The following is an 8,930-nucleotide window of genomic DNA, read 5'->3' on the forward strand; positions in this document are numbered from 1 at the left end:
AAGAACAGATCCAGGAACCTGGTCACTCGGACCTGTAATGCCTGATGAGGCTTTCCTAATTCCAGCTGAATGAGAAATGCAAATACCTCAAAATGCAGATGTCATTTTCTAATCAATTCAACTCAGCAGCCACAGTATATCTGGAAAAAATTGAATTTGGAAAGGAAATGGGTAAAATGATCCTACAAATTTCCTCAGGGGTTGAGTTTATCCATGACAAGACTGACTACATTGATCTCACAGGTGCTGGAATATTTGATATTTTGTTGCTTGGGATAACAAAGGAAATCACAACACAGAGTCCATGAAGTGGCAGCAAATTTTAAACATTAAGAAAAAAATTAAATTTAGAGAGAGAAAAATTAAGAACCTTTCAAAAATCATAACAAAGAACCCTTTTTGCAGTCATAAGGGGGAAATAAAAAAACCCTGACTTGATTTAATTCAGATAAAAACTATCACCTGTAGTCCAATGCTATGTCAAATCCCTGCTGGCACTACCTTTTGTGCCCTCTGCTGCTGGCAGCTTCTAGCTGAGCCCTTTCTTCCATCAGTTTGGGTGCTCGCTGTTCTTTCCCTGCCCACCACAGGATCCAGCTCAGAAAATCTCATGTCTTTGGTAGGAAAAAAATCTGAACGCAGTGCACAAATCCCATTTTAATTAATCACAAGCTCCCTACTGGAGCCATGCCCAAAGCTCCCTACTTTGCACATTGTCTCACATGTTCTGTATTCATCCTGCCTGTATCTAACCTGGTAAATGAGGATGAGGGAGGGAGGAGAGCTGAGCTGGAGCAAGATCTAAGCAGTGGGAGTCAGATTACAGGGCTGAAGTTTGCTTTGCTCCTTCTCAGTGACTGCAGGTAGCACTAACAGCGCAGCATCCTGCAGTCGGCCTGTCCACACCTGAGCTACACACCAGGAACTGGACACGGGTGACTTTGGAGCTCTCATGCTAAGGCTGCATGGGAGCATCCATGTTAAGGTGGTTTTTGATTGGTTTGTTTGTTTTGATTCTATGGAATGGGCTGAGTTCAGACTGCAGGTTAGAGGAGGGGATTCTCCCTCTCTACTCTGCCCTTGTGAGATCCCACCTGCAGAGCTGCCTTCAGGTCTGGGGTCCTCAGCACAAGAAGTATGTGCCCCAGTTCAAACAGGTCCAGAGGAGACCATGGAGATGCTTCAAGGGCTGGAACCCCTCTGCTCTGGAGCCAGGCTGGAAGAGCTGGAGCTGAGAAGGCTCCAGGAAGACCTTAGAGTCCCCTCCAGTGCCTAAAAGGGGAATGGAAAACAGAGGCAGTGCAACTTTTTACATGGGCAAACAGTGATAGGACAAAGGGAATGTTTTTAAACTAAGAGGGGAAACATTTAGATTGGGTATCAGGAGGAAATTGCTCCCTGTGAGGGTGGTGAGGCCCCTGCACAGGTTGCCCAGAGAAGCTGTGGTTGCCTCATCTCTGGAAGTGGTCAGATTGGATGGGGCTTGGAGCAACCACATCCCATGTGGCAGGACCCTACTGCGTCATGGAACGAGATGAGCTTTAAGGTCCTTTCCAACCCAAACTGTTCTGTGTTCTGTGATTCTGCCCTGGCACTGGTACTGCAAACAGCTAGTAGCGTTTTGGGTCACAGACAGCCTTTCCTGTGAGCAAGTACCCTTTAGGGACCACTCCTTGTACGCCTGAGAAATTACCCTTTTTGAACTCAGAGGAGCTCCTGGAGGTCACCAGGTTTCCTTGTACGTGAGCTGGTGCAAGGATTTGTGTTTCTTACTGGAATGGCCAGTCTGAGCAGCTGAACAGACCTGACCCTTGAGCTGCAAGAACTCCTGTTCAGCATTCAGACCTCCCTGAAGGCAACACTTGCTGGGGGCCTGCTATGTGGGCTCTTTGTTGAGCACTGCCTTCCCTCCAGAGGGGTATTTGAACTTCATCACCCATCCAAGGGCTTTAAATCAACCAAACAGACCAGCTGAACCACCCTTGGGAAAGGCTGGCTCATCTGGGCTTCACTCTTACCCTCCAGCATCCAAACCCTGATGTTCCTCCAGCAGGTTAGGTCCAACTGGTGAGAGGGAACAAACGAATGGAAAAATACAGAACAGATGGGAAAATCATATCCAGGTAGCTCCCAGACTGCACTTCAGGAACCTTCCTTCTGGCAGAGGTGTGCTGTGACTTTAACTTGACCTCTCTGCTTAAAGGACTGCCAAGGGCTCCTGCTTTCAGCTGGGGTATCTGAACTGGTCATACTGGCACAGTCCTGCATTCCTGCAGGGGCCTGACTGTAACTCAACACTGCCCGTGTCAGACTGTCCATACCCTGCAGCAGCCTGCCTTTGGAAGCAGGATCCAAGTCATGGCTCCTGCTCAGAGCCAGCTGCCCCATGCATGGCCCCTCGGAGGGGGCGGGCAGCAGCAGGAGGGCATTGCTTGGACAGAGACAGGTTTTAAACAACAAACAGGTTTTCCAAGATTTTTCCAAACAAGAGCTGTGGGTTTTCTGGCAGCACCATTCAGTGGAGATGCCCATAAATTGAGGCCAGAAGCTGAACAGGAGCAGACAGGAAGAGATCCAGGGACATGCTCCAAGGGCTGGAGTCCCTCTGCTCTGGAGACAGGCTGGGAGAGCTGGGGGTGTTCATCTGGAGAAAAGAAGGCTCCTGGGAGATTTTAGAGCCTCTTCCAGTGCCTTAAAGGAGCTCCAAGAGAGCTGGAGAGGGACTTTGGACAAGGGCCTGGAGTGACAGGACAAGGGGGGATGGCTTTAAGCTAAAAAAGAGTGACTAGAAATTCGGTACTAAGAGGAAATTCTTGGTTGTGAGGGTGAGGAGGCCCTGGCACAGGGTGCCCAGAGCAGCTGTGGCTGCCCCTGGATCTGTGGAAGAGTCCAAGGCCAGGCTGGATAGGGCTTGGAGCAACCAAGTGTAAGTGGTGATTTGCTCCCTCCTTCCTCAGACTTACTCCAAAGGATGAACACACTGCACCTGAATGCTCCACCAGCAGCTAAGCCAAGAGAAAACTGTCGAGGGGAGCACCAGGGAGGGGATTGCCCTGCTCTGCTTTGCACTGGGGTGGCCTCACCTCAAATCCTATGTGCAATATAAAAAAGACATTAAGCCATTGGAGAGCATCCAAAGGAGGTCCCAAGGATGGGGAAGGGTCTGGAGGGGCCATATGAGGAGCAGCTGAGGGTACTTGGTGTGTTGAGTGTGGAGGAGAACTGAGGGGAGACCTCATCGAGCTCTTCAATGTCTTCCCAAGGGGCAGCACAGGGGCAGCTCAGGGTTTGCATATCTAACTTCTAGGTGCCTACGTTTGCACACAGGAATTTTCTTCCCACATATGTCTTGCATTAGACAAATTAAAGGTTTAGGCTCATCTCTTTAAAGCACTTGCAGGCTGTTCACTGTTGAAGACTGTCCCCCCTGAGCCACACATCTGCACTCACAACTCTTCCAGTGGCAATGCCATGGCTTGTTGGAGTGGTGCAGGCTAGGGGCCAGCTAATGGAAGGGAGTTGGTGTATGGTAATTAATTGAGGTCATTTTAGGCATTTTACTTTTGCTCCTACCTTCAGTGCTCCAAACCACACCTCTCTTCCAGAGCATCAAATTTAACGTCTGCAGCTAGGTGGTGTGAATATGCCTGAGGCCACTTCTGCTCACCATAAGAGGTTGGCAGGGATACAGTTCCAGATACTTGGAGAAGAGTATAGAGAACACAGTGATCAAAAATCCCTCACAGTTAAACAGATTCCCATTTGCCAAGGGCTGGGATGCTGTCAGTGTGGAGCAGAGCTTGGAGGACAAACTGCTGACATGAGAACTAGCAGGGCACACTGGTGGGCATGACCAGCTATGAGGATGAAACCAGGCTGATTTTGCTTATAGTAGGAGGTCACTTGCTTGTTTATGGTCATTTTCACCTGCTGCTCTTAACTCCTTTTGGGGGTCTCTAAAGCACACTACAAAAAAAGTCCTATTTAACAACAAGAGTCAAAGACAGGAGCACTGAAACGATCCCCAGATTTAACATGGCAAATAGGACACAGATGCTATGACCTTCCTAACCCCAGCTGGGAAAGAAGAAACGGGTTGTGCTGTGACTGGTGGCACCATAAGTAGGTGGCAAAACTTGAGGTGAGAGCTCAACACTAGCTCAGTTGCAGGGGATGTGCATCAACACTGCCTGATTCAAAGAGCCAGGAAAGGAAACAAGAGCTGGCAAGACTCTTCCAATGAACTCGTTTATTATTTTCCCTAAAATAACATTAACTTTTTCCACTCTTTCCCCCCAAGAACCAACCATCTTCTCGAGTAGATACGTTCTCTCTCTCTTCCTTCACTTTGACTCACCCAAGGTCTCTGAGCACATGCCACATGATTAAAAATGCCTCATCATGAAGCCCCACAGTGATACCAAATGGGCAACGTATGCAATACAGTCAGCTTATGAATAACTTAGAGGTATTTACACAATGTCCTTGAACAAATAAAATCCAGGGGCAGAGCTCTTGAAGCCTTTTGACAGCAAAGGTCCACAGAGGGCTGTAAATATCCATCCTTTGCCATTTCAATAATTCTACTAATTTGTGACTTTATATCCTTCCTTTTATCTCCCTTAACCTGAATCCTACTTTCACTCTGAAATGGGAAATCAATTCAACAAGCCTAAAAATGGAAATGTGTATAGCATGACAATATTGACTCACTTATTCTCTGAATATTCTTTTGTCAAGTCCTGAAAGCAAGTCCACAAAAATCTCCCACATGGTGCCTAACAAAGCACGAACAATCAAGCGCTCCTCTCCAGTTATCAGTCCTTCTCTCTGAATGCATGGGGTGGATCCACGCACACATCACTGAGTGCTGGCTCACATTACAGACTGCTGGGACAAGCTGGGTCCTTACAGAGCTTCTGAATCACACAAAGACTGTGACACAATTAACTGTTCAGCCAACTGGAAGTTAAATCTTGCAAGTAAAAGAAATCCTAATTTTCTAGACTACAAATATAGCTGTTACTTAAGTGTCACCAACTGCTGAGGTAGGAAAGAGATTCGAGGAGAAGGAAATTCTGTACCTGTAAATAAATGTTTGTTACTGATGATGGGCTGCAAACCTATTGAACCTCTGATCATTTTGCTGGAAGGCTCTATGTTTTCTCACCAGCAAGAAAAAGAAGGTAGAAATGTCTCCTCCTGTTGAAAGAGACAATTAGAAGCTCATTCTGCTTGGAATATATCTGATTAAAAGTCAGGGTTGAGGCACAAACATGAAACTTCATTTTCCAGATACACATCCTGTTATCTGCCTAAATTTCTTTGAGGTTCGTGTGTGCTAGAGAGCTAAAGAGAGTGGGGAAACATCTAGATTCAATACAGAGATGGAGGACCTGAAGAGAAGCAGAGACTTCAAAAGAAACAGTGTTTTGTTTTTCCTGCACAAATGCTCATTTTTTCATGTGTTAGCGAATATCCAGTATCCAGATAGAGATACTAAAAATCTGACTGGATGTAGTCCTGGGCAAAAATTCTCTAGCTGACTGTGCATTGACCAGGGGACTTGGCTAGCTGATCTCATCCTTCCCACCTCACTCCCCTCTGTATACAAGAGACAACATGGGATGAAGCTGAGTCAGGGGACAGTAAGGCTGCAGATCAGGAAAGGTTCTTCCCCCAGAGGGTGCTGGGCACTGCCCAGGCTCCCCAGGGAATGGTCACAGCTCCAAGGCTGCCAGAGCTCCAGGAGTGTTTGGACAATGCTCCCAGGGATGCACAGGGTGGGATTGCTGGGGTGTCTCTGCAGGGCCAGGAGCTGGGCTGGGTGATCCCTGTGGGTCCCTTCCAGCTCAGGATATTCTATTATACATAGATCAGAGGCATCCTGAAACACTCATGTGCCAGACAGATGATCTTTCCTGAGAGCCAATGATACCTTTCAGGCAGAGAAGCTGCACAGGTGTAAAGACAGATATCCTCTCTCTACAAACCTGTCTGCTTTGTAACACAACATCTGCAACCCAGACCTCCCAAAGCAGAGGGATGGCAGGGCTTGAGAGGATTACAGAAACATCCTAACAGTATTACTTCAGGCAGTGTCATTTAAGGTGTCTATCATTGCACCATGAGATCCACAGAGATTTAATCACATGACTGTCTAAGTCATCCAGGTAGTTTTCAGGGCCTATGATGGGCTGAGGAAACAGACTGACTCAGGTGATGGACTGAAGGTGCAGAGGCTCGTGCAGCATAAAGAAAACCACACAAAATCCACCAGAAATGCACCGCACAACATCTGCTACTCTTATCAGACCTGGAGAAGTGAGAAGGCCCAGTACTACACAACAGAAGTGAACCTTGTGCAGGTGAATAATCTTTTTTTTTCCGCTCACAACTCTGTCCATTCAGCTGTGCTCACATGAATTTGTGCTGATACTGACACATTACCATGAGGATTTCCATAGGTTCAACTCAAAGAAGCTGTGACTGCCCCATTCCTAGAAGTATTCAAGGCCAGGTTGGATGGGGCTGAGAGCAACCTGGTTTAGTGGAAGGCGCTCCTGCCCATGGCAGGGGTTTGGAACAAGATGGGCTTTAAGGTCCCTTTCAACCCAAACGATTCTGTGATTCCATACTTGGGTTAAGGACAGCACTGGAGATTGCTGACTATGAAGCACTTCCAGGAGAGGCTGACCCATCTCAAACTCTGCATACACAATTACAGGCCCATCAGAGTTGGGCAAGCCACCATTAACTTACCCAGTGGGTATTTCACAGTCCCTGATGACAGACACTCAAGGCATGCTTCTTCTGAACTCCAATTCTTGCTGTGACAGAACACAGACCCTTTGGCAATGACTCTCGACTCCCCTCAGCTGGGGCATTGCACAGACCTCCCACTCCTGTGGGGCTTAAAGGTGGCACTGTGGGTTTTCTCAATCTATGGCTATGTAAAGGGCTTCCACCTCTTGCCTTGTCCCAGCGGGCACATGTTCTCTGCCACCCAGTACATGTCCTGGAAACTGGCTGGCAATCTATTTTTCCAGTGTGTGGGAGGCCCACGCCTCTCTGCCATCTGCCACCATTCATTTCTTGTTGCTTCTGAAGCAACCTGAAAAATAACTCTGATTAAATTTAATGAAGCAGGAAACCCTCTGAGTAAATTTATTTCCCAAATAATCTGCTTACTGCTCTATCACTCTTGCTGTGTGTGACAGACACCCGTCTTATTCCTCCTGCACTTCTGAATCCATTCATTTGTTCCTGTTTTGGCTCTAATGAGTGGACTGCCCAGTTTCCACAAGAACAGGTAGGAAGTGGGAAATGGGGGGGAATCTAGAAAGGATTTTTAGATCATAAGGTATAGCAACAAATATGAATTCTTATGAAAATGTGAATTCTACCCTACTAGGCTAAGGCTTAGATGAGTCTAATGAATGACAGAAAAATCTGTCCCTGTCTGCAGGGAGGGCTCCGAGCAGGGACCAGGCTCTGCTCCAGGGGCCCAGCAATGGCACAAGAGGCAAAGGCAGAAACTGATGCACAGGAAGTTTCACCTGAACATAAGAACTTTTCTGTGCACTGACCAAGCACTGAAGAGGCTGCCCAGAGAGGGCGTGGACTCTCCCTCACTGGAGATATTCCAGAACCATCTGGACACCAGCCTGTGTCATGTGCTCTGGGATGACCGTGCTTGAGCAGGAGGTGGGACCAGATGAGCCACCGTGGGCCCTTCCAACGTGAACTGTACTGTGATTTGTGTGTGAAAACTTCCTTTTTCTAAGCAAGTGAATGTTCCCTGAAGCTAGATAGCACTAGATTAAACTGTGTGAAAAGTGATCACCGCACCTTTTTCCCCAGTGTGTATTCTAGTAACATTTTTAAACATAGCAGAAATATAAGCCAACACTGTTACTTTGCAACATGATCCATTTCTACAATGAAAAATCATTGCTATTTTTTTATCTGTAGCAGATCTAATAAAATAGCTTCTTCAGTAAATTAAATTGGCTGCTAAATAAATTTGAATTACTAAGTAAACTTGAATTACTCTTCCTGCTTATGTGCTTCCAAAAACAGCCACACATTTTGTGTATCTGTCCCTCTGCCTTCAACTGCTTGTACTAATTCTCTCAAATAGCTCAGGCAGCTCTGGAGGATTTAGGAAGTTACAGTGTCCTAGCTCACTGCGAAGACTGTTCACATCTGTCTCTTGATTTTTGGGCAGGGCACCATTATTGACAGCAAGGTCTCCTCTGCACTGAAGGCTTCATGCTGGCGCTCCCACCTGGACTCAGGAGGTGCCCCATGACACAGTGGGGCACTGGCACTAAGGGATCCATGTCTCAGGAATGAAGAATAAAAACAGGTGCTGGATGGGAAGAAAGTGGGAGAAACAGCTGCTGGCATAAAGTGACACAGCTGCGTGGAGCTGCCATGAAAACTGTTATCTCAAGGGCAAAATCTGATGTATTGCAATGAGGCTAATAATAAAAATATAGAGACATGCATTGTTTCAGCCCCTGAAAAAGGGCCTTGGTCAAGGCAAAGAGAATTGTGCAGGTTCCCAGTAGTGCCTTTCATGTTTACAGAGTACACTGCACGATCATTGTGCACAGAAGAAAAATTACATAAGTATTTCCCATGGCTCAGTACCATGCAGTGGCCTCCAGATAAATGTCTGCAAAGCTGCTGTACTGTACTGGGCCAGACCCTTAGCTGGCAAAACTGGCAAAATGCTGCTGAATGAGGGGCAAGTGGGAGATTTGTAACAGCTGAAGAGCTGCACAATAATTTCTTGAAGTAAGAAATGATGCCTGTTTCTATGGGAAGGAGAAATTTACATAATAGCTACACATGCATGCATAGATGCTAATGCCATTTACATCTTTCGCGTGTAACACATACACCACACGAGTCACAGAGCT

The sequence above is a fragment of the Anomalospiza imberbis genome, chromosome 16 (assembly GCF_031753505.1).
Source record: "Anomalospiza imberbis isolate Cuckoo-Finch-1a 21T00152 chromosome 16, ASM3175350v1, whole genome shotgun sequence".
Lineage (NCBI taxonomy): Eukaryota > Metazoa > Chordata > Aves > Passeriformes > Viduidae > Anomalospiza > Anomalospiza imberbis.